Consider the following 26,332-nt stretch of genomic DNA (forward strand, 5'->3'; position numbering starts at 1 on the left):
CTACGCCAGAGCGGGCCAAGGGGGAAGTAGCGGGGTCTCGATCGAAGACGCCGAAAGTGGCCTCCGCCCCCGCGCACGCCTTCGGCTAAGGCGTTTTGAGCTCACGGCACGCTCTGGCGAACCATGGTCTCAAAAGGGGGGAACTGTTGTAGCATGGCTCCTGGCGGGTGGCGAAGGCCCTTGACCGCGGGGTGTCGCCAAGGCGTCTTCGAGTGGGTGGAGACCGGGCGCTGACTAGGAGATTTCTCGACCATGCTCGAGGGGTCATCGTGGACTCCGCCGAGGCCAGGTACTCAAGCGCGGGCGCTCGCGGTGGGCGCAAGCGCGCCAGCATGGCTCCTGCTCGGCCGGGCGGAGACCTACAGATGATGTCTCCGCCTGGACCGGCAGGGACCCTCCAAGGCAACGGCGCGCCACTAAGGGCGAAGGCTCCGAGGCCAGGGGCCGGGCGGAAACCAGCTGGTGATGTCTCCGCCCGGACCGGCGGGGACTCTCCGAGGCAACAGCGCGCCCCTGAACGCGAAGGCCAGCGGCGCGCGGAGAGCGTCTCCGACCGCCCGGCGAAGGCCCGCCAAGGGAGCGGCGCACCGTGGGGATGAAGGCCGGCGCCGGGGAGTCAGGCCTTTGGGCCGAAGACCAGCTACAGTGGGCCGACCGCTCGTGGAGGCCCATTGCTTAGAAACTGTGTGACGGGACTGCCCTGCGAATAAAAGGCTAGCAGCAGAATATTCCAGGAATGTACTGTAGTAGTTGAGGGGCATTGTAATAAATTCTGTTATGTGGTAGTTGAGTCCTATAAATAGGAGACACTTGTAACCATGGAGGGTTGGTTGATGGATGAATTAATGAAACCCTAGCTTTCCGAGTCATTCCCTTACTCAACACTCTCCCCCTTTATCATTTCCTTCCCGAGCCTCCGCCCGAGGCCGACCGTCCGTCATGCGGAGGCCTTGGCCACTTCCACGCAGTTTGAAACCGCAAGTTTCAACAGGTTTAAATTAGTGCATATAAGTTTTTGTACATAAGTTATATGTTATAAGTTAGTACACATAAGTTGCTATAAGAAAAAAAATTCTTCGAAACATATGCAACTTGGGTCTAGTTTTGTTCGCCTCGTCGTGTAGAATACACCGGTGCAGACGGAACTGAAAATAGATTAATCGTTTAGAAGTTATACCAATTTAAAATAAATATTTGTTTTTTTCACGCTGTCACATCACAGCCATGCAGCAGGTGCAGAAGTGCACCGCGCGCTGCTGAGAGGCAAACAGCACACGCCTACTATCCTAGCAGTGGGATTTATTTTTTTTTTCATAAAAGAAAATTATTGATGTCCGAAAATTATTCGCTCATTTGAGATCGAGTGAGCGTTCGTTGATTAGCCACGCCGAATTGAATGAGGAGAGGAGATTGGTAACAAATGCTTAAACAAACTTCGTATCAATGGGTGTAGAGTGGGTGTACCGAGAGAGGGCAATTATATAGCAAATTAACATGACTCTTTACAAAAACTATTTTTCAAGTAAAAAGACTCTAAATGCTATTATGCTACAAAACTAGCCTTTTTCATTTATATACCACGCAGATAGCAGAGGCTGAAACTATGTTCCCTTATTAAAAAAAAAGAAAACTAGACTTAGGTAGGGGGCTCACCTACCGTTTCGGTAAAAAAAAAACACACTAGCCTTTCTAGTTATATTAGTTCTAGATCGGTCTGGCAATAAGATTTGGAAAAAAATGTTAAGAGACAACAATCAGATAGAGCCCGAACATAACTCTATCAATATATGGGAGGCTACTGGCGAGTGCCAGCCGTGTGACCGTGTCCAGTCCGGGCTTCCGGTAAATATCACACGAACGGCGCTTCCTGTCCCAACGCAAAGTACGTACCGGTCGGCCCGCCTTCCGGCAGCAGCGCCACTTTCACCACGTTGCTTGCGCCTTCCTCGGCCGTCAGGGGCCCGGAGTTCATGGTTATGTCGGTCTTGATGTAGCCGGGATGAGCGCAGTTGACGCGTAGCTCGGGGTGCCTCCTAGCTAGGATTCTCGAGTAGGCGTTCATGGCCGCCTTGGCCACCTTGTACGCTGAGCAATATATTGGCCACCCGCGCGCCTCCACCGCGCCAGCCTCAAAGTCTCTCAGGAACACGGCCAGCACCTCGTCCAGCCTCTCCTCGGTGAGTTTCTCCACGTCGTTCAGCTCCTGCTTCAGCTCCTCATTGTTGAATAGCTACAACACATCAGAAGTTCAGAACAAAAGAAGTGTTCAGGTTTACTGTCTGCTCGTTGTAGCATATGGCGTACAGGCCCAGTAGGCTTAATGGATTATTTTTTGAGGTAAAGGCTTAATGGATTACTACCCGTAGCAGCCCGAACCCGGAGGAGACGTTGATGATTCTCGCATCGGGGGAAGCTTTCAGCTGGGGCAGTAAGGCTTGGATTACATGCTTCGTGCCGTAGTAGTTCGTCTGCACGCCTTCATTTGCAGAATCGCAAGTCTCGCGGACATTTTGAAACATCCATTCAAGCCTCTGGAGCTCATCCATGCCACTGAACTGTTTGGGAGCGTGCAACAACAAATAAAAACCTGTTCAGTTTAGCCTTAAATTTAGGGTAAAGTGCATTTTTTAACCTTTAACTTGCACGAGAGTTCGCTTTTCAACCCTCTCCCATGAAACCAGTTAACGGGCACCCTTCAACTTTCGAAACCAGATAAATTTGATCCTTTAACTAGTTTAAAGGTACAGTGGTTTTCTCTTTTCGAAAATAATAAAAACCTGTTTAATATCTAAAAATTAATTACTTTTGGTAATCTATGAACAATTATTTGCAACTTATTTAATTTTGTCCCTATTGTTTTATTGCTTGTGGACTAGTTTAGAAACATGAACAAATAAGATTCAAATGACTCTGAATAGATGACCAATGATAAATGATATTTTAGAGAAAAAATGGTATTAGTTTCACTTTTTTTTTATTTAAAATAAGTTATGAATTTTTAGAGATTAAAACCAGTTTTTATTATTTTTTATAATAGAAAACCACCATTGAAACTAGCGAGAGGATCAAAATGGTCCAGATTCGACAATTGGAGGGTGTACAGTATCCAGTTTCATAGTTGGGGGTTGAGAATCGAACTTTCATGCAAGTTGAAGGTTGAAAAATGCACTTTACCCTTAAATTTAAGTTCAGAACACACGTCTAGAGACGGGAGCAGAGAGAAGAGTTCAGAAACGAGTCGGAACGTTTTTCGTTGTACAAGAGATGCAAGTAATTTCCAGAGAGTATTGGTTTCAATTAGTATCTCACGACGTTATCGCCTCCTACTAACTCCGATTAGCTGAAGATGTGTGAAGCTCACCTTTTGGTCGCTCGATGTTGAGCTACTGACAGGATCTTGGACGTACTCAACAGCACCAACGGCGGCATTATTTACCTAGGAAAAGTTCACTAATCCTATCAACCAACGGCCATTGTATATATCAAGAGAACCTTCAACAGTTTGAGAGAGGCAACTTATTACCAAGATGTCAAGCTTCCCAAAACGTGTCTTCAAGAAATCAGCCAGCCGAGCGATGCTCTTAGCATCTGTGATCTCCAGCTGATGGAAAACGACATCAGAGAACCCTGCTTCGTTGAGCTTCTCGACGGCGGCTAAGCCTCTCGCCTCGTCCCTGGCTGTCAAGACGACGGTTAGGCCGTTGCCGGCTAGTTGCCGGCACACCTCTAGCCCGATTCCTTTGTTCGCTCCGGTGACCACAGCAATCCTATCACATCATTTATAACAATAAGCAGCCGAATCTGAACTTGTTTCCCTTGAAGGCTGCACCTGCACGCAAGGAAGCAACATGGAGATACGGCACGTACCTTGTGCTGGGGGGAGTGGGACTGCGAATACCGCCCTCCATATGAGCGTTCACCGGCGCGAGTTTGAGCGGAAGGAGGATTTTTTGAAGAAATTTGCCTCGCTCAGATCTTGTCGATACTAACGGGTATATATATACTTCAGCGAGAGAAAAGACCACAGCTATGACCGGAGATTATTCTCCCATCACGTTTGATGGATGCAATGGCATGCTTCCAAACCTTCTAGTTTTGTGCGGTTTTCGTTTGGTCGTCTGTCCGCAGCTGTTCAACGGACAATTGGTGCCTGTCTTCTTTCTTAGATGAGTAATTGGTGCCAGCCTGTGGATACTGACAAGGTATCGTACTCAGCTGATTCCTTCTGGTTCGGTCTCGCGCCCTTGTCTGGTCATAAAATCTAGATGTTCGCTTAATGTGAATGCTGAACATCTGCCAAGTTTGAATGCATTGCTGGCCGCGCAAATAGAATAGAAAATAGGAAAAACTCCGGACCCTGTAACTGCATACAAACATACAGTCAAAAAATTATTCTCTAATAAAAGTAAAGGGGAAAGAGCAAACTCTGATGGAAACAAAATTGTATGTAAAAATTATAAGATATGCTATATTTTAGGTGCCTGAAATATACTCCCTCCGGTCCATTTTATCTTGCGCAAGTTACATTGACACGGTCTCTTAGATTACACTTTGACTATTCATTTACTTTATATTATATTATTTATGCTTATAAACTTATATTCATTGGATAGTATAATTCCTTATAAATCTAATCATATAAAGTTTATATTATAATAGTTAAAAATTATTAGCCTAATTATTGGTCAAAGTTTTTAAAGTTTGAATCTTGATATAAGTGTACGTCAGATAAAATGTACCGGAGGGAATAGCATTTGTTGCGGCGACAACTAACAACCATCATATCTCCATCCAACGGTCCAAATCTATTAGCATAAATCACAATAAACAAATTACAATTTTTGTCTTATGGAAGGACAAAGACAAAACTGTTTAGGTGCCTGAACTATAGGAAATGTAAAAAAAAATATTATTATTACTTTGCCATCTATTCTTCCAAATAGATCCAAAGCGACAACTTCCAATATTTTGCCTGCCAAGAAAATCTTCTACTTTGTGTCTTTTATGTTGTAGCAATGCCTAAAACCGTAGCCAATATTGTATCTTGAATATAGCTTGCATAAAAAACATTTATCTCTTTTCTCCAAAAACAATATCATCATGAATACATCAAATTGTCAAAATAATAGCAGCAACCCCCACAAAAATCAGATTTTTATCCTCCCTCTCCGTGCGCATAAGCCAGACTCCAAGCATGCGAGTAGTAGATCTAGCCATACGGTTAACCAAAAGTTATATGAACAATGTTCACCTCAAAAATGTATCAACCATATCCCCAGTGTATGGCATGGCATAGTTCCAATTTCTCAAGTATTATGATGGTACGGTTTCAAATAGCTGAATAATTTTGGCAGAAGTCAAAAATATGTCAATTTTGATGGCATGGTCAAATTAACTCTGTTACTTTCTATTTGTCTATCGCTGGTTTCAATCTTTTCTTTTATTTTCATTTCATTTTAAGCTGCTTTCCATGTTAAAATCGGATTAAGTTTTTTTTTGTAACCTTTTTAACTAAAAAATTGTGATGAAAAACCGATTTGAATGTGGGTGAAATTTTTGTGAGACAAGAATTTAAGCTAAAGGTTTAAGGAGAAAAGCTTTCTCAAAATTTTCCTAAATTTTCTATTTTAGGAAGCAAGCCATGTGACATAAGAACGTTGTTTTCTTAGGCCCATTTCGAGGGACTTCTCCCCGCTCTGGTGTCAGTATTGTAGTGGAGCCTGGAGAATGCCCCCAAAATGCAGCTCCTCCGGGCTCTAGCCCCCCTCTCTCTCTCTCTCTCTCTGCCAGTTCATTTGTAGATGGAGTCAGCCATTTTTCTATTTGCTATAGTGTTCTACACCACTAAACAATGCTCTACAGTAGTATTTTGTTGCACGGAATCACGTGCTATCTGGGAAATTCAGCAAGAGTTTCAAGGTGTTAAAGAATACAAAAGCATGGCACCGGAGACTTTTTTTTATGAAAAATGTATAAAAATGATTATAGCAGACTTCTATCACTTCATCTTGCACGATATATTCATCGAAATGACAATTACTTCGTTCTACCATGATAGCGAGCTAGCCACGGAGAACAAGTTCGAGAAAATCAGAGCGTGGGAGAAATTATGTACCAAGGATTACAAGCTGCCGGATCTGTTTTAGACACAAGAACTAAAAAGCTTTGTGTTTACAAAATACTCACCGTGTACGTTTTTTTTTTTGGAGTAAACTCACCGTGTACGTGTGGTTCGGTTTGCCACAGCAAATTGCCGCGGCCCGCTATGCCCTGGCATGCTGTCAGTTTTCAAGTTCCGGCCTGCCACTGTCAGGAAACAGGCCGTGGGCTGTAACATGGCGTTGCGTGGCTGAAGACCGTGTCGGCGCGCATTGTGTGTGTGTGTTTTTTTTTTTTAAAAAAAAAATCCATTTTACCTCCGTGAATCGTCCTCGAAGTTTAGTTTTCCTCGTGAACTCGAAAATCGGGTAAACCACATCCCTCAACTTTTAAAACCGTTCGTTTTACCTCCCTGATCCTGTTATAGGTAGTTTTCAAAGACGGTTTTGTCTTTTCTTTTTTATTTATTTTGGCTGAATATTTGAAAAATCATAGTAAATCACAGAAAAATCATAAAATAGAAAATTCAATTTTGTTGGACTCCACATGAGTAGATCTACGCATTAAACATATAATATGGTATGCTTTGGTACAAAGTTTCTATCATAGCTTTAGATCTATGCTTTTCTGTAATTGCTCCGTTCGCATGTCCTTAAATCTAGCTTGATCCGCTTTTTTTTTCCATCCGAAACAGTATTTTCCTCTCACAAATTTCTCCAGATTCCTCCAGAATTCCTCCAAGCGAATGGGACCATTAATTCATAGCTGCAGTTTCTAAGATCCAATTATGGTAAAATTTTAATGGTGGTCTAATTATTGTATGCTTTAATTGTATTTGAAATTTCATACTTGTTTCTATTTTACACACTTTTAACTACTTTAAAACTATTTAACAAGTATAAAGATAAATAAATTTATAACTCAGTTATACATGATCCAATGAGCTTAAAATTTTTACTACAGTTCAATCATATAATAATTAGCATACCATAAAAATTTTACCACAATTAGACCTTAGAAACTCACGCTTTGAATTAACTACAGAAAATCATATATATAAAGCTACAGCAAAAACTTTGCACTAAAGCATACCATATTATATATTCGATATGTAGATGTACTCATGTGGGGTCCAAGAAAATTGGATTTTCTATTTTATGATTTTCCTATGATTTACTATGTTTTTTTAAAAAATTCAGCCGAAATAAAAAAAAAAGATAAAGATAAAACCGCCTTTGAAAACTACTATAACCATGTCAGGGAGTAAAATGAGCGGTTTTAAAAGTTGAGGGAGGTGGTTTACCTGGTTTTAGAGTTTAGGGAGAAACACTAGACTTTGAGGATAGTTCGGGGAGATAAAATGGACTTTTTCCTTTTTTTTACAACAAGGGCGCGCATTGTGTTGCATTGTTGATATCCTTTGGTTGAGTATTGGGCTTGGCCGAAGTAGGCGTAGGGGCTCGGGCCAGGTGGAGTCGGTTCGTGTGACTTACAAAAGCTGTTGTACCGAAACGGTTGCAGTTATTATGATGAAATGCTCTTTATCGAGCGTCCGGCCGGTCGGACGCGCGCCTTCGCTGGGCCTACGGACAAGGTCTAACTGGCCCATTATTAAAAAATCTAGACGCTTCCATTGGGATGGAACCGCCTCGGGTCGCGCCCCCCTGCGCCTCGCGTCTCACGCCGGACCCACTTCGCGCTGCACGTCCCTGCGCCTCACGCCGAATCCGCATCATGCCATGCACCCCGCTCGTGCCTCATGCCTCGCGCCGCCCGGGCGCGTTGCGCTCCCCGCGCCCGCGTCAACGAGTCTTCATTAGGCGACAGTAAGTAGACGAGCACATGTTGCAACCATATGTTTCATGCATTTCAGATGTATGTTGCATATGGTTTTATTTGGATGTTATAAAAGTAGATATGGTGTTGCATATGTTGCATGTCTATATACATGTTTTGTAAGTATATGTTTCAACTGTTTCAAACATATGTTGCAAGTGTTTTATCTAGACGTTGCATATGTTGCAGTGGCTATACACGTGTGTTGCAAGTGTGTATTTAAATATTTTAGTTGTTTCATCTGGATGTTGCATGTTTTCATTTGGATGTTGCATATATTGCAGTGGCTATACTCGTTTGTTGCAAGTGTATGTTCCAAATATGTCACCTATTTTAGACGTATGATGCAAGTGTTTTTATCTTGCATATGTTGCAGTTGTTATACACATACGTTGCAAATGTATGTTTTAATTGTTTCACCTAGTTTTAGTATGCTGCAGCAGGTGCTGCTCTCCACGCGCTCTGATCGTGGGCACGCACGCGCTGCACGTACCCATCCAGCACTGCCTATCTTTGCCATGCGGGCCAAGCTCCAAGTGTCGGGCGTGTGTGCCCAAATGGCAAATCACTCCATGGTCAAAGTGCATGCGCGCATGCAAAGCCCCAGAGCGGGCCAACACCCAACTAATACAGAACCAAGCGCCCCTGCACCACCAGACTTGGCCCCTCACGGTGGAGCATGCAGTCGGGGTCAACACGGGTATGCGCGCGTGCTCCCACCACGTCTCTCGCATGCAGCTAGGCGAGTCCCACACACATGTTCTCCCGTGCAGGTGTAGCAGCAGCACGCGCGGACCCAGCAGCAGCCGTGGGACACGAAGCACGCGGAGAGGCGCGGCGGCAGCGGCACGCTCGGGATGCGCCAAGCCAGCAGGAGCAGCAGCAGCACGCGTGGAGCGTGAAGCACACGGGCAGGCACAGCAAGCCAACGCAGTAGCACGCGGGTGCGCGTGAGAATGAGCTCTCCTCCGTGAAATTCCTGCCTGTTCGTGACAGCCACCCGCTGACCCGCGTGCGGCAGGAGATTTACCGTCAGTTCGTCACGGCACTCTGCCTGTCACTGGCTCACTAGGAACGCTGGCGGCCGCTGAGCACCAATAATGCCCAATGACCCTCACTGGTACGGAAATTTTTCTCTGGAGTCGTGTTGTATCCAGACTCGAGTGCAGCACCGACTGCTGGCCGTCCGTGTATCCGTTTGTATGAATCTCGATGTTTAGCCCATCAGCCGATGCTCGACGGAACGTGCGGTCCGCGCATGCAAGGATCAGGACCATCGATGAGGATGGATCGACGGCAACAGAGCCGTGTTGCACGGAGATGCTGTGCATCATGACTGCATAATTTTTTTTTCCCACTGGTAAGGGAGTAAACTCTGCACGGTTCTAAGTTCAGACTAGCAAAACACACACACACACAGACATCTGGGGGATTTTATTAGTTATTACCGAAGCTGCAGCAATTCTTTATTCGCGGTCTCAAACCAGCAAATTACTAGTTAATTAAGCTGCGCAGGTAGATAGCAGGCACGCCAGGCAGTCGGAGAACGGCGGTGGCGCACTAGCGCTGGGCCATGCACCGCTGCCAGTCTGGGGCATGGCAGGGTCACACGAACGGCGCCTCCTGGCCTAACGCGAAGAAAGTGCCGGTCGGGCCGCCTTCCGGGAGCAGCGCCACCTTCACCACGTTGCCCGCGCCCTCCGCGGGCGTCAACAGGCCCGTCTGCCTGGTCATGTCGGTCTTCACGTACCCGGGATGCGCGCAGTTGACGCGCAGCTCGGGGTGCCTCCACGCCAGGAGCCTCGAGTACGAGTTCAGGGCCACCTTCGCCACCTTGTACGCCGAGAACTCCGTCGGCCACCCGCGGGCGTCCAGCGCGCCGGCCTCGAAGTCCCGGAGGAACGTGCTCAGCAGCTCGCCCAGCCTCTCCTCCGTTAGGTTCTCGATGTCGTCCAGCTCCTGCTTCAGCTCCTCGCTCCTGATATGCTGCATTGGAAAGATTGATAGATAGATCTTCCTGTTTCAGTCAGATCTAGCAGCCTCACTCGACTTTGGAGTGGTTTATGTGATGGGAAATCAGAAAAACTTACGCGTAGCAGCCCGAAGTCGGAGGAGACGTTGACGACCCTTCCGTCGGAGGAGGCTTGCAGCAGAGGCAGCAACGCATCGGTCACGTTCTTCATTCCGTAGTAGTTTGTCTGAATGCCTGCCTTAGCAGCGTCGCTTGTGGGCCGGGATTGTTTCCACATCCATTCCGCCATCTGAAATGCATCCATGCCCTTGATCTGTTCCACGCACCAACATGTATAAATCAATTCAGATTGTGGCCTACGAGCTGAAAAATCTGAGAATACATATCGGAGCATGTATGTAACCTCAGCTGGATTTTCGATGGGAAGTGACTCAACCCCACCGATAGCGGCATTATTCACCTGGAAAGCAGAAACAATGGCTTTTCTTTATCAGTCACAGTCACCGGCCCTTGCCCTACCAAACCTTCAGAATTAAGTTCGAAAGAGGACTTATTACCAGGATGTCTAGCTTCCCAAAACGCGCCTTCAAGAAACCGGCCAATCTAGCAATGCTCTGAGCATCGGTGACCTCCAGCTGATGGAAAATGACATCGGAAAGCCCTGCATCTGTGAGCTCCTCTACGGCGGCTGCGCCCCTCTTCTCGTCCCTGGCTGTTAAGACGACGGTGATGCCATTGCTGGCCAGCTGCCTGCACACCTCCAGCCCGATCCCTTTGTTCCCGCCGGTGACAACAGCAACCCTACCAAAGTATACGACAGTACTGCATGTTATTTCTCTAAAAAAGAACCGGGCTTACTGACTCCCATTTTTTTTAAGAAACTCCCAGTGCTAAAGTTCAACTTATGTATAGATTACACGCGAGAACGTCGCATGGCACGTACCTAGTGCTGTGGGGACTAGAGATAGCGGCCGCCATGAGCCTGTGCACCACGAGCTCGAGCAACAGGATCAGAGAATCAGAGATGAATTCCTCACTCCTCAGCCACTCGGTGATCTTGACGACAAGATCACAAGAGTGGGGACGAACAGGTATAGCCGCTGGCTATTTATGTTGCCTAGCGAGGTGGGGTTGGTGGTGGTTAGCAATATTTACGAAGCACAGGACGTTCGATGGTAGTTCCGCCAGCAACTTTTGTGGCCAGAACCATTGAATGTGCTGCCGGCGTCCAAAGAACGGTGGAAATATCTCGAGGTAAGACGCAACGGCATGGGGGCAATGACTACGTCCAGGCAAGTGAAGGACGCACGCAGTGACGTAGATGACGACATTTTCGTCCCTAAATGAATAATGCCATAATGGTGTGACGGGTCTTATATAAGGGCGTACTCAACGGCAACCTATTTTCAAATGGAAGAAAATCCGGTTTCATCCCCAGAAGTGAAGGAATCAGCTATTTGGCTAGTTGGGACTATCCTGTGACGTGAATGGATAAAAAGAAGAAGAGAGCAGTAGTTAGTGATAAAAAAAAGGGAAATTTTGCCGTGGGACAATAGAGAAACAGGAAATTGACCAGTGAACACCGCCAACGTCGAAATTTGCTGGCGGACATTACAAATTTGTGATTCTTTGCCGAGAGACACCGCGCTAATTATTTTATTCATTTTTCAGTTTTGAGGAGAGAGAAGGTATGGCAAATGTCTAAACTGCCCTCATCTTCAACCGTTGTTCACCGGCTATTTGCTATAACACACCGCCGCCGCCGATTTGGTCGTCCTTCTTCGATGAACAACGTTTGCGACCGACGCGACCCTCTCCATCCTCACACGAGCGGCGGTGCGGGCCTCTCCATCCTTGCGCGGGTGGCGACGAGGCCTCCCCGGCCTCGTGCGGGCGGCAGTGCGAGCTCCCCGGGCTCACTTCCTAGGCGGGCGGGCGGACGGAGCGCAGGTTGGGCGTGGAACGGCCGGCGTCGCGGCCTGGGCAGGTGTGGGTGGCCTCGCCGGAGCTGGCCATGGTGGGCGCGGTCGGTGTCGGGACCGGGCTCGTGGCCTGGGCAAGCGCGGGCTGACGGAGCATGGGCTGGGCGCGGGGCCGACGGAGGTCGCGTCTTGCGTCGCGGCCTAGGCAGTTGCGGGCGGCCCCGCGGCCTCGCCGGAGTTGGCCATGGTGGGCGCAGGCACGCGGCCTAGGTAGGCGCCGATGGACGGAGCGCGTGCTGGGCACGGGGCAGATGGAGGCTAGCGCCCGGTGTTGCGGCCTGGGCATCGATGTCGGCCAGGAGGCACTGGAGTTGCGCGAGGTCCGCCTCGGACTGCGCTGCTGGGGCAGCGAAGGCACGGGCACAGCCGTCAGATGCAGCGGCGGCGGAAGATTCGAATGTGGTGGTGGCTAACTCGGCGGACCAGGTGGTGCTGGAGTTGGCCAGAGCGATTCCTGCCCACCGGCGATTGGAGGACATGGACGGACCTCATGGGGTGGAGCCTGAGGAGGAAGATGACCACGGGGGCAATATGGTCTTTTCACTGCCCTTTCTCAATCCCGAACTGGGAAAATTAATATTTTAATTGCTGCGGTGTCTGGTGGCAAAGAAACGCGATTTCATAATGGTACTGAGCATATTTTCGAGTTGGCGGTGTCCACCGGCAAATACCACTTTTGTCCAATGCCCCACAGCAAAATGTCCCTTAAAAAATTGCTGATCTATTTCAGGGTGTTGAAAAATATGAGTGAGGAGCACGAGTCGGTAGCAACTAAACAAATTCGAATATAGAAATTAGTATTTCTTTTTTTTTTCTCTCTCAACTCTATGTGACTACGTAGCCATTGTCACTGTGAACATCCTAATAAGCTAGTAACAACTCATCGCTTACGTTGATCAGGTCCAATAAAGACTCATCACTAATGATAGGTCATGTGACAGGTGTATGTGTATGACATATTGATATCTGTTACTATAATTAGTATCAAGCTGGCATAGATAAGTTAATTTCGGTGCTGATGATGAATTCTAGTTTAGTTAACTAGTTATGCACTAGTTCGATAAGTTATTTAAAAGTGATATTAGCGACGAGATATATGGTCGTTAAAATATTTTAACGACCACAAAAATGTGGTCATCCATGGTCGTTAAAGACTCCGTCGTTAATACAATTAACGACCAAACACAATTTCCCGTCTACTATAGCATTAACAACCACATTTATAGTAACAACAACCACATTTGTCATCGTTAATATCATAGTGACATCTAGCATAATGGATTAACTACCACATTTGTGGTCGCTAGTTGTCTACAAGGTACTATGGAGGGTATAGTGGCCACTTCTATAGCATTAACAACCACATGTTTATCGCTAATAGTTTTATATTGGAATGGCACTTCTATAGCATCAGCAACCAATATGCGACATAAACAATGGCATGCTTTCGCAATAGGCAATTGATAAATGAATTAATTTGCAACATTCCACAAATTCAACATCACAATGGTCCTAGATGGTTCATGTGACCAAGGGGGGAAATACAATCCAAAACATGAAACTAATAGTGGCTGACTTTTTTTTTGAAGAATTATAGTGGCTGACTTAAGACCAATCCTACAAATAACAAGGTAGCACTAAGCTATGCTCAAAAGGATCCACCCATCAAATGCCTTCTCATGAACAATTGTGAGGTCATGCTGGTAATTAGTGTTACTCTTCATACGTGTGGCTGCAAAGAAAAACCATTCGTGGTATGTAACTTCAATCCGACACCGGTGACACGTACACTTCGACGGACAAAAATACCAGCGTCGTGTGACAACATTTTGGACTTGACATGGAGAGGAACAAAGCAGCCAGCAGTAAAAAGCAGCCAGCAGTAAACTTTGACAACAGGCAGCGGCGGATCCAGGAAATATTTTAGGGGGGACTAAACAACACTGCTGCTCGATCTTAAATCTCAGCCCCCCTATACTATAGAACTTTGCCTAAATATTCATAGGGGCTCTACAGTAATTTGCACTGATTCGGTTTGGGTAGGGGGCTCTACACTGCTGCTCTACGCTGCTGCTCGATCCACCTAAGAGAACTTAACGTTAACGACGGTGCTTTGTCACACAAAGGGCGCCTCCTTTCCCAACGCGAAGTATGCGCCGGTCGGCCAGCCTTCCGGGAGCAGCGCCACCTTTATTACCAAGTTGCCTGCGCCTTCCTCCGACGTTAGGGTCCCGTGTGGATGGTCATGTCGGTGCTCACGTAGCCAGGGTGCGCGCAGTTGATGCGCAGTTCGGGGTGCCTTCTTGCCAGGATCCTCGAGTACGCGTTCATGGCCACTTTGGCCACCTTGTACGCCGAGAAACCCATCGGGCACCCACGCGCTTCCACCTCGCCGGCCTCGAAGTCTCTTAGGTACGGGGCTAGCACCTCGTCCAGCCTCTCCTCGGTGAGCTTCTCCACATTGTTCAGCTCCTGCTTTAGCTCCTCGTTTTTTATTAGCTACACGGGAAAAAAACATTTACCACCTTCTATAGTACACCGGAAAGAAGACTACCGAGCATCTGAGTCCCCTAAATCCCTGATTTTAGGACGATGAGAAAAAAAACCAATCTTCAACAACTCCTAATATATCCTCATAATCTTTTAAAATTTGGGAAAAGTCACTCTGTTCTGCGTAAAATTACGCGCTTCGAAGTCACACGTATCTTCTCTCCCTACGCGTGTTTGGCCGTCAATCTAAAGGTGAAAGGACGTGAAAAGAATAAAGAGTAGAAAATAATTTTTGATACAAATATAAAGAGAGAAAGGATATATAAAAGCGGTTAGGATAATTTAGAAATTGTATAAGATTCCTGATGTAAAATTGTATTCTACTCCCTACATCCTAAATTATAAGTTATTCTAAGAATATTGGAGAGTCAAACCATCTCAATTTTGACCAAATTTATGTGACAAGATAATAACATTTATGATGTCAAATAAATATCATTAGATTCTTCATTAAATATATTTTCATAGTATACCTATTTGATGTCATAAATCTTTTTAATTCTCTCTATAATTTTGGTCAAACTTTAGATGTTTTGACTCTCCAAGATTCTTTGAATGACTTATAATTTGGAATAGAGGGATATATGTAAAGTCGTTTTGGACAGCGACACGGTCTCCAAAGCATAACTTTGACTACTTATTTTTATAAAGATGTTTATCAAAAAGTGATATATGTAAATTTTTGTAAAAGTATTTTTCAAGATAAATCTATACATATGGTTTTCACATTTTCAAACTCAACAACTTAAAAGTCTACTACTAGAATCAACAAGTTTCCCTAGAGTATTTTCTTTCCCTAGCATTTTTTAAGTATCCTAAGAAAATATATGTTTCCTAGAGTTAATTAGCAAAACCGTAGGGACACTTCTCTTTCCCTAGGGAGCTTATGGTTTCGTCGGGATGAGTCGAAGGAACAGACCCCAGGCTGAACCACGTCGATGCCTGCGTGTCTTGTTTCCTAGGAAAGAGATAGAAATCCTAGCCTACACCCTCCTACAAATTCCCCGCGCACAATTTCCCTTCGCGCCGCTCTTTTCCCTCGCTTGGTACCCAGAAATCCCCTCGCTACGGTTCCCTTGGCGCCGCTCGCATCTCCCTTCACGCCGTCGGCATCTCAGACCGCTCCACGCCGCACGCCGCGCGCCACCTAAGAGCGCCGCACACCGCGTGCCACAGCCACGCCCCACCCGAGCGCGTCACACGCCGCCACAGCTCCCTCCGTGTGCGCCGCCACAGCTCGCTCCGTGCGCGCCGCCGCAGCTCGCTCCGTTCGTGGCGTGGGCCGCACGCCGCGCAGCTCTCTCCGTCCTCCGCGCCGCACGTGTCTCCTTCTAGCACGCGTGGCCAGACCCACAGAGACGTAGCACGCCTCCACTCCGACTCCGAGACGAGGACGACGAAGGCTCCGCCGTGTAGACGCAGCCCCATCGCCACTTCTTCTTGACTCTGACGTCTCGATCTAGTGAGTGTTAATTGTAGCTTGCTCATACGGGTTCTGGAGTAGGATTCCTGACCTGAGTTAGGTATCATCAGGTACTGATATTATAGATCCAGGTCAAATTTGTGAGTACCCAAGATTTGTGGCCTACTCGTATGGGTCAAATTTATCTTCTCGTCTCTTTGGTACATTATAGTGTTTGCAGTAGTACACTGTTATACATTATGGCCGCTGGGGCTCATCTTAGTTTTTCTCCCCTGGCTCTGTTTGACACGAGGCGGGCTCGAGCCCTTTGCGGGCCGACCTTTGAACCTCGGTCAGTTGGCGCCCATATCGAATGAGGTGACTACCGCTTCGTGATGCGACATGAAGCGTTGAGATGCAGCAATTGCATATGCACCGTTTTGGATGTATGGGATCAAGATACGATTTAATTGAAACGAAAGCGGGGGTCAGTAATGTTACCTTGGTGGTATGAGTGACAAGAAGCTCTTACCGGACATGTCCGTGCGGGGTTTGAGTCCGACGTTCATGATGGGGCCGGTGTATCTTGCACGAGCATCGCAATTTTTTGTTTCTATCTCTCGGCGGCGATCCAAGCTGTTCGATTGACTTAGGCGACCTGACAGCTTCTCCTTGAGGGAGATTCTGCAGGCGGACCCCTCCGAACCCTTCTCGAGAAGGCGGATGCTAAAGCTCGAGGTGCGGGGAACTGTGAATTCGATTATGCCGGTGAATAAAAACATCGTAGCCGCCGGAGCGTAGGGTCTAGCGGTTCGTCTAGTTTTACTCAAAGTTTTACACCTGCACCCCGTGTCTCCGGTTTTCAATGTAAGGAGGGGTCGGGCAAAGAGGGTGTCTAAACAAGTAGACACTCTCGGCAGCCCCCGAGCGATGTCCGTGCCCCTACTGTTGCTGGGGTCGGAGGCTCGGTAATGAAATTAACATGCAAAGTAAGTAAACAGAGGTGCTTATCTTTCGGTGGCCGTTCGTTCGTCGTTTTACCTGGGTCGTCCGATCGACCTAGGAGGCCTGTTGGGCCCCCCTTGATAGGGGTTCCATCGTTGGGTCATTCCATGGTCCTGCCTAGGGAAGCGGAGAGCCACCTGCATGCGGGTGCTCCCTGATTCTCGCGCCCGGCGTACGGTAGTGGTGGGCCATACCCAGGCAACGTCCTGTTTCACCAGGCGATGTCTCGTCGATCAGAGCGCGTCCCCTCGATTTCTCATCAGGAACTGTAATCGAATAAGTTGTGGGGGAGCCCCTGTGTGAATAGTTTTATGTATTCATGAATACATCAGTCATTTTCGTGATGAAATCACTTTGTAAGCGATGAATTTGTGCAAAAAAATGAACAAGTTTTCAACTTTCGTTACGGCAAACAACTTTTAAGCTCTTCTCTATCTTTTTGTAAAAGAGGTTTGGTGCCTTCCGACCCTACCCATAGTTAAGGTTGCAAAAAACTCGGAGTACGGGCAAGCCAATTCTGATCACGCTGGTGAGCAAGGAGGCCATAGCCGCTGGGGCGTGGGTTTCCCGCAACCCTACCAGTTATACTTAGATTTTGTTCCCAAAATCCTAGCCCTTAGGACTTGCCATGAGAAAAGAGAAAAACACAGAGAATGTTTGCAAAGATAACACAGAGAGTGTTTACAAGATAAACGTACTTATATCAGCCCCCGAGTGAGGTCCGACCCCTCGCACTTTGCCGGGGTCGGATGTCACTAAAGATCAGGGATTTTTTATGACAAAAACTGACAAGAGAAGGTATGCGTTTATTTAAGGTTAAAAACGATGTAGCTGCTCAATGTTCCAGGTGTTGGTGAAGACTTCGCCGTCGATGGTTTTCAACTTGTAGGCGCCTGGCTGGAGTACTTCCGCGATAATGTACGGCCCCTCCCAAGGTGGGGAGAGCTTGTGGCGGTCCTTGTTGCTCCACACGAGGCGGAGAACTAGGTCCCTAACGTTGAAGGCTCGGTCCCGCACCCGTCGGCTGTGGTACCATCGCAGCGTCTACTGGTACTTGGCCGAACAGAGGAGGGCGATGTTGTTGGCTTCATTTAGCTGGTCCATGGCATCTTCGTGGGATGCCTCAGGTCCCTATCCGGTCGTTGCCCATCTCGTCAATCATCTTGGTGTACATGATGTTGAGGCCGCTGCCTCCGTCCGTCAGTACTTTGGTGAGTCTCTTTGGGCCAATGATTGGGTCGACCACAATCGGATATCTCCCCGAGTGCGGGACGGTATCCAGATGGTTGGTCTGATCGAAGGTTATGGTGGACTCCGACCACCGAAGGAAGGGAGGTGTGGCCGGTTGGCCATGTAGACTTTGCGGCGTGCAACCTTCTAACGATGTTTGGAGTCGTAGGCCGCTGATCCTCCGAAGATCATAAGGCAGCCATCCGGCGTTGGAAAGCTGTTGTCCTTCTCCTCAGTGTCGTCCGTAGTGGGGCAGCGTCTTTCCCCTGCTCCCCTTTATTGGAGCCTCTGGACATGAACCGCCGCATGAGGCCACAGTCCTTGAACAGATGCTTAATAGGAAAGGCGTGGTTCGGGCATGGCCCCTCGAGTAATTTTTTGAAGTGGTCTAGAGTGCCCTCCATGGGCTTCCAACCACCCTTGCGGTCAGCGGCGGCTACGAGCGAGTTCCCACACCATTGCTTCTTATTCTTCCTTTTGGCAGAATGATTGGAGGTGCCTTCGTCGGCATCCTCGTCCCGCCTTGCCTTGCCCTCGAGGTGATCGAAGATCGCTCCGACCACCTTTTCCCCTGAGGCATGGCTGGTGGCGATGTCCAGGAGTTGTTTGGTGGTTCACGGGCCCTTGCGTCCTAGCTTATTAACCAAGGACTCACAGGTTGTCCCGGACAGGAAGGCTCCTATCATGTCGACGTCGGCGACGTTAGGGAGCTCGTTGCAATATCGGGAGAAGCACCGGATGTACCCGTGGAGGGTCTCACCGGCCTTTTGATGGCAGTTCTTGAGGTCCCATGGGTTGTTAGGGTGCTTATATATGCCTTGGAAGTTTTCCACAAAGATCTCCTTTAGATCCGCCCAACTCTGAAATGCGTTGGACGGTAGGTGTTCCAACCACGCTCGTGCCAAATCAGCCAGGAACAGTGGAAGGTTGCGGATAATGAAGTCATCATTATCCGCACTACCGGCTTGATAGGCAAGCCGATAGTCTTCGAGGCAAAGCCCGGGGTTTGTCTCCCTAGAGTACTTAGGGATATTGGTAGGTGGTTGATACCTTGGCGGGAAAGCAGCGTTAAGGATGTGCCAGCTGAAGGCCTAAAGGCCTGGCAGCCGGGGCTTAGGCTTCGGTACTCGCCGCTGTTGTAGCGTCCACCATGATGAGGATGATAGCTGTGGCGGGCTCCTTCTCTTGGGTCGATGTAGGTGCATCTACGAGCGTTGAGGGTGCTGCGTGCATCGTGGTTACGGCCGAGACACTGATGTATCTAGGCCGCAACGCTGCCTGCCACCTTATGGACTAATGCATCCCTGGTGGGGCACACCGAGGGCATGCGCTGGCTGGTGTCGAGCTCGTATCACCGAGACAACGAGCTTTCTGCCTGTTGCGCCGCCGCACGCTCGAGCGGCGTTCGAATCTCGTGGTGGGCCCGATGATCCTCGAGCATTGTGGCCTCTAGAAGGCCATAGAGCAAGGCTGTTGTGGCAACGATGTTCTGGCTTACCCGAGCAAAGTGAGGAAGGGTTTCATCATCGGCGATGATCCTTCGATTCACATCGCAGGCCACGACGCGTGCGCCCACCGTCTTCGCGGTGTTCGATCTTTCGATCAACCTCCACGTATTCCTGCTAAAGCTGGAGTTTGGCTTCATTGATCTCCCACTTTTGGGCTCTCAGCTACTCCACCCCTATGCGGGGTGGGGCTGTTGTCTCCCCTTCAGCTTCACCACCGAGGTTGCCTACTGGGGTAGCCTCCTCTGTGGAGATGTTTTCGACGTGTCCCTCGGGGGTACCCGCCATGACACATTCCCGGGAGGGGTGATGGCTCCCCCTACTGGAGTCAGAGCCAGAGTCTAACCCTGGCCCCTCCGTAAGGATGCCATGGATGGATTCTGTAACGTTTTTGATCATCCCCACAAACTCATTGTTCATGGGGGACGGGATCGTACGTTGTACCATAGGGTGGCAAATGGTCACCGCGGCGTTGCAGAGGCCGAACGGAAGCGCCGTCGGGGCACTCCATGCAGAGTGCTCTAGAGAGAGGGTGAGGCAGTGAGGGTCCTCCCTAGATGGCTAGGGTCTAGAGGAGATGCTGGGCTGGCGCTCAAGCCTCCCATAGTTGAAGCCGATGGAGGGGAGAGGTTGGATGGTAGCATGGGCCAACACCAACTCTCCTCCCACCGTGACAATGAAGTCCAGGTCACTGAAACGCACATGTGCGCCCAGGACCTAGCTGATTGCGTGGCTAGCCATCCAAGGCCTGATTTGGAATGAGCAAAGGCCCTTACCTGGCATGTCAACTGTCGGTGTTTTGAACAAACACTAACTAGTAAATTTATATTTGTTGCGCGTTTGGCTCGCATGGTGTACTAAAGGACACAAGGTTTATACTAGTTTGGGCAAAATGTCCCTATGTCTAGTTTGCTGTTGCTCATGTTATTAGTACCGAAAAAGGTTTGTAGTAGGGGGTACAAATGATCAAGAGAGGGATAGGTCCCAAGTCTCTGATGGAAAGGTCGAAAGGATGTCAAGAGCTCGGTCACTGCTTGGCTATGCATTGTATGTGGAATCGATCCATCCCCTTAGTGGGGCATCCTGCCCTCCCTTTTGTAGACCAAGGGGGGCACAGGTTATAGATGGGAGAAAGAGGAAAAAACCAAAGGTAGAGAAGGTCCTTCGAAGGTGCCAGGTCTTCCTTTTCCCTTGAGCCTGCCCTGCTGACATGGCAGACCATGCCAGGGATAGCATATTTCGCTGATCCTGATAGGGCTAGTCTCTGGCTTTGTTTCAGCGAGTGGTCACATCCCATCCTCTCTTGGCGAATGGTGCGGTGTGTTAGGGCGCCGAACCATGACTCTACGGGGAGTAGACGGGAAAATGACCATACGCCCGTCACTGTAGATAATGTGAGTTCTTCCTTGGATTGTAGTGGTTGTCGTATGCTTGTGTCAGGATCCATGCCCAAGGGCCGGTGGCGGCGCCTATAACATTGTAGGACAAAAGTCGGTGCCCACAACACTATTTGGGCTCTGCCATGCCTGGGAGGGCTTAAAGCGCTCGTCCCATTGTATCCTGATGGTACCTTGTCGCAGGTGCGCAGGACATGGTCCTCGGTACTGTGGTTGACCTAAGTGTCCTATCTTGCCCTGTGCTCATCATTATGAGAGGGCAGGGTGTAGATGTCGGGCTAGGCGAGGCCATCCCCAGAGCTCAGACATCGGGCGAGGCGGAGCCTGATCCCAGACATCGGGCAAGGCAGAGCTAGCCCTCAGTCGTTGGGTGAGGCAGAGGTAGCCCTCAGGCATCGGGCGGGGTAGAGCTTGCCCTCAGCCATTGGGCGAGGCGGAGCCAACCCTTAGGCATCGGGCGAGGAAGAGCCTACCCTCAGCCGTCGGGCGAAGCGGAGCCCACTCCTAGCTGTCAGGCGAGGCGGAGCTAGCCCTCAGGTGTCGAGCGGGGCAGAGCCTACCCTCAGCCGTCAGGCGAAGCGGAGCCCGCTCCTAGACGTTGAGCGAGGTGGAACCCAGCCCTCGAGGATCAGGCGAGGCAGAGTCCAGCCCTTGGGGGTCAGGCGAGGCGGGGCCAACCCTTCGAGGCAGGGCGAGGCATGGCCAACCTTCGGTTGTATGAACAAGGGGTGTAGTTGCGCTCTCGCCTGTTCGGAAGCATCAATGTTTGATGGTTATTAGTTCCACCTCATTGGGTACCCCAGTATTAGGTCCCCGATAATAACATTGATGTTATGCATACAGAAAAAATGTAACAGAAGCTATTTTTTATACATGTCTTAACATTGCTGATAAGACCAAGGATAATCCCAAGGCTCGCCTTGACCAAGCCTTGATGTGCAATAGAAGACATCTCAATCTAGTTGAGAAGCCAAATGATAGGTGGGATAGACCTAGAGCACCTTTCTCCCTAATGAGAGACCAGAAAAAGGATGTTATGCGGTGGTTTGTGGATATAAAATTCCCGGATGGCTATGCAGCAAACTTAAGGAGAGGGGTAAACATGGATACACTAAAGATAAATGGAATGAAGAGTCATGACTTTCATATATTCATTGAGCGTCTGCTGGCTGTGATGATGCGAGGTTTTGTCAAGAATGACATATGGGAAGCTTTAGCTGAGCTAAGTTACTTTTTTGGGGTGCTTTGTTCCAAGGAGGTTGATCGTGCCCAAATATGTCAACTCAAAGCAAACATACCTATTATACTTTGCAAATTGGAGAAAATCTTTCCACCAGGTTTCTTCAATCCAATGGAGCATCTTATAGTGCACCTTCCATATCAAGTTAGGGTAGGAGGCCCTGTAAAGTATACATGGATGTATGGAGTTGAGAGGTGACCTTTCTGTTCTAGTTCTCTTCTTTATCACTGTGCCTTGTCATAGGCAGCAGCAAACTAATTCTAACTTAAATTCTTGTAGGTTGTTAAAAAAAGTATGGGCAAAAGTCTGTAACAATGCTCATGTTGAAGCCTCAATAGTAGAAGGCTGCCTTGTTGAGGAGATATCTCACTTCACATCGTTATACTTGCCGCAACTCATATCGAGCTCTCGTAATCATCCACAATGCTATGCTCCAAATGGTCCTCCATCTGATTGTACCCTTAGCTTGTTTCAAGTGTGTGGATGGAAGATCAGTAGAGGAGTGAGCAGGTTTCTAACTGTTGAAGAGTACAAGACAACAATGATTTTTATCTTCACAAACAAGACTGAAATGGATGAATATGTGCCGTAAGTATACTAAGTTTGACAAATAAACATACTGCCATTTATCGTGACCATAATTTATTCTGTGTTTAAATCCATAGAAAATTTGAACAAGAGCAATGGAGACGTGCAAGATCACCAAATCTGAAACTACTAGATAATTTACGCATGAATGGTGTTGGCAATGGCAAACCAGATTTGTTGGGTTGGTTTAGACACCTGGTGAAAGGGTCGAGATGGCGACTAGAGGGGGGATGAATAGTGCTTTTTAAAATTAATCACGTCGGCTACCCGAAACAAGTGCGGAATTAGAACTATCGGTCTAGCCAAGACTACACCCCTCTATCTATGTTCACTAGCACCTTGCAAAGATACTAATCAAGCAACAAAGGTGTCGGGCTAGCTAGAGCTCTCCTAACCAATTCTATGAGCAAGGTCACACAAACCTATGCCACTAGTACTTTAAGCAACAAGGGAGCTCCTACACATGCTAGTAAGCAAAAGCACAAAGCCAACTAAGCTTACTAACAATGCTCAATAACAAGGCAACCAATGCCAAATTAGAGAGCGCAATTACTTAGCTACACAAACTAAGCAATGTGACTAACAAGGTTACACAAACCAAATTAGCCACGCAAGTGAGCTACTTCTATGCTACACAAGCACGAAGGTAACTTGCAAGCTACACAAGCTAACTAATTACAAAAGCAACAACACAAGCTCAATGTATATGAAAGTAATCGCAAGCTTGTGTAACGGGGATGCAAACCAACAGAAAGAACAAGGTTGACACGATGATTTTTCTCCCGAGGTTCACTTGTTTGCCAACATGCTAGTCCCCGTTGTGTCGACCGCTCACTTTGTGGTTTGGCGGTTAATTGGCATCACCCGCCAAGCCCACACACCGGGCACCACAAGAACCTACCCTGGAAGTGAGGGTAGCTCAATGACATGCTTTACTAGAGTTGCTCTTCGTGGCTCCCGTAGGGCGAGCACAATGCCCCTCACAAGCTCTTCTCTGGAGCGCCGCACAAGCTTCTTGCGGGCTTCAACGAAGACCACCACCAAGCCATCTAGGAGGTGGTAACCTCCAAGAGTAACAAGCACCACCAGTTTGCAACTTGATCACCTAGTGCCACTCGATGCAATCGCACTAGAATCGCTCACTCACATAATCGGATGATCACTATCAAGTATGTGTGAGATGAAGGGCTCCCAAGCACTACTCCACAAGCCACCAAGGTTGTAGTGTGCTCTACTTGCGGCCTAAGGCCGACCATGGCTTCTATTTATAACCCCATGAACAAATAGAGCCGTTACCCCTTCACTGGGCGTTTTTCGGGCCGACCGGACGCAGCATCGGATGCTGCACTGGACGCACCGACCATGCATATCGGACATGTCTGGTCGCTATACCAGACGTGTCCGGTAGCTACCAGACCGCCATGTGTCTGACCATTGCCTCCAACGGCTCTCTGACACATCGATCGGACGCTCAGCACAAAATGACCGGACGCTCACCCGCTGCGTCCGATCGAGTCCAGTAAGCCTCCAGGGCCGACCGAACGAGACAGTTAGAAACTGACCGGACGCTGAGCCTCAGCATCCGGTCGAGTATAGTAAGCACCCACTGACGACCGAACACATCTGGTCACACCAGACTGGACACTGCCAGCGTCCGATCGACTGCTCAGTCAAACTCTGCTTTCTCTACTTCACACCAGACGCATCCGGTGTGGTGACCGGACGCGTCCGATCGCTGAGTACGCCGCCAAATACCAGATGTGTCCGGTCACCATACCGGACATGTTCGGTCACTCTATAACCAGCGTGACTCACTCGTTTTCATCACCAACTTCTTCTCCTTTGCAAATGTACCAACACCACTAAGTGTACACCATCATGTGTATGTGTGTTAGCATTTTCACAATCATTTCCCAAAGGTGTTAGCCACTCAACTTGCCACGCCACTCGATCCTACCAACGATGCAAAGTTAGATCACTCGAGTGGCACTAGATGACCGATATGTAAACAAGTTTGCCCCTCTTGATAGTACGGCCATCTATCCTAAACCCGGTCATAAACTTCTCTACACACCTATGACCAGTGAAATGAAATGCCCTAGGTTATACCTTTGCCTTGCGCATTCCATTCCATCTCCTCCAATGTTGATGCAACACATGCACCAACACGATCAACAATGATATGATCCACTTCATATCATCACGTGTTCATATTGGTTCATCGATCTTGACTTTACTTGCTCTTCACCGTTGCCATCGTCCATCGGCGCCAAGTCTTGCTCAAGCTTCACCGCCACACGGTCCATCACTCTAAAGCCTCTGACTTGCCCTTCACGCTTGCAACCGATCCATCAAGCCAAGTCTTGTCTTGATCTTCTCCACCTTGATCACATGACTCAATGTCATGTCTCATGTGCATTTAAGCTCCTTCACCATCACATGTGTGAGCTTTGCAACATCTCCAAGCCATTTTCACCTTCATGGCATATGTTGCTCACACACATGTACCTATGGACTAATCACCTGTGTATCTCACATAAACACAATTAGTCCACCTAAGTTGTCACTCAATTACCAAAACTAAACAAGGACATTTCAATCTCCCTCTTTTTGGTAATTGATGACAACTCTATAAAGATATGGAAATTAAGCTCTTTTGGATTCATGTTGCTTGCCCAAGCAATTTTACCATGTGAAAATGATTTTGGACAAGTACCACAAACCCGAAATGGTAGTATTAGCTCCCCCTACATATGTGCTAGAGTGTTTGATTTGAAGCTCGCACATATGCATAGATTAAAAATGTGGGAGAGTAAATACTATAAAATGATGCTAAGGTGTATAGAATAAACCTTTGAAGCATGTACCAATCGGAGTTGCACCTTTAAGTTCATCCTTAGCACCATGGTTAGCTAGATATCACTTGGAAATAAAAGCACTAGATACCTTATGAGATCAACATTAAAAACAAGGTACTAGCATTATTTAAAAAGCATACCAAGTGTCTAGCTATCATCCTATGCATGCTAGTTATCAAATTATCATTCAAGTTTTACAACTAGCATACACCACACAAGCATGCATATTGAATTTGAAAGCTTATGCAATGCAAGCAAGCACATGAATATGCACATATCAAATGCAATCAATCAAAGTTCATTAGCTTGCTCCCCCTACTTGTGTGCTTCTCTTGTCCAAGAATTTTGATCCATCTCTTTTTCTTCAATGTTGCTCCCCCTTTGTCCATGTTCATGTCCAACCTCCATTTCTTTTATATCTCATCTCTCCCCTTGTACAATCTTAATCTCTCCCCCCATTCAATCAAGCTTTCATATCTTTGTACAATCTCTCCCCCTTTGTCATCAATTTCCATAAAAGGTGTGCTTCTCATTGATGCAAAGGTATACGTTTGGGGTAGATGATTGAGGCTTGAATCTTGCATTTTTTATGGACATCTCTTGTTTGTTGGAATGACACCACTTGTATATACCACTTGTAACTTGTACCCCTTGTATCTTGTATAGGG

At 47.8% G+C, this 26,332-nt stretch overlaps 2 pseudogenes; both read right to left on the reverse strand.

The window, feature by feature from the left end:
* Positions 1-1,523: 1,523 nt before the first annotated feature.
* On the reverse strand, positions 1,524-11,002 carry LOC136491021 (uncharacterized; annotated as a pseudogene).
* A 3,003-nt stretch (positions 11,003-14,005) lies between these two features.
* LOC136491018 ((+)-neomenthol dehydrogenase-like) overlaps positions 14,006-26,332 on the reverse strand; it is a 32,233-nt pseudogene continuing 19,906 nt past the window's right edge.

The sequence above is a fragment of the Miscanthus floridulus genome, chromosome 11, assembly GCF_019320115.1.
Source record: "Miscanthus floridulus cultivar M001 chromosome 11, ASM1932011v1, whole genome shotgun sequence".
In the NCBI taxonomy this organism is placed as follows: Eukaryota; Viridiplantae; Streptophyta; class Magnoliopsida; order Poales; family Poaceae; genus Miscanthus; species Miscanthus floridulus.